The following is a 370-nucleotide window of genomic DNA, read 5'->3' as shown; positions in this document are numbered from 1 at the left end:
CGGCCGGGGGCACGCGGGGATGGACCACACTGGCCCGCCCGCGTAGTCTCGGAATCCGGCCGCAGGGTGTCGGGCGAGATCGGGAGTAGCGAAGCCTGCAGCGGAGGAGGGATGGAAGGACGCCTGAACAGAACCCAAAAAGGAAAAAAATACTACGTAGGGTGGGGTAGGGAGAAAGTACGCAACAACTCCCACAGCTACAGGCCTCACCCCCGGATCCAGGCACGGACGGGGTTCGAACCCGCGATCTTCGGTTTACGAGACCGACGCCTTACCACTTGGCCACCGCGCCTGACAGCCGAGCGACTGGTGGAAGCTCTCAGTGGAGGGGAGGCGGCGCAGGCGCAGGCGCAGGCGCAGGCGCGGGGCG

At 66.2% G+C, this 370-nt stretch overlaps 1 non-coding gene across 1 annotated transcript; it reads right to left on the bottom strand.

Moving 5' to 3' along the window:
- Positions 1–220: 220 nt before the first annotated feature.
- Positions 221–292, bottom strand: Trnat-cgu. The gene has a single exon. It is a non-coding gene; the product is annotated as a tRNA-Thr (tRNA).
- Between the last annotated feature and the right edge of the window lie 78 nt (positions 293–370).

Source organism: Fukomys damarensis, unplaced genomic scaffold (assembly GCF_012274545.1).
Source record: "Fukomys damarensis isolate Sample0158 unplaced genomic scaffold, DMR_v1.0_HiC HiC_scaffold_13, whole genome shotgun sequence".
Lineage (NCBI taxonomy): Eukaryota > Metazoa > Chordata > Mammalia > Rodentia > Bathyergidae > Fukomys > Fukomys damarensis.
This window is presented reverse-complemented; position numbering and strand designations above follow the sequence as displayed.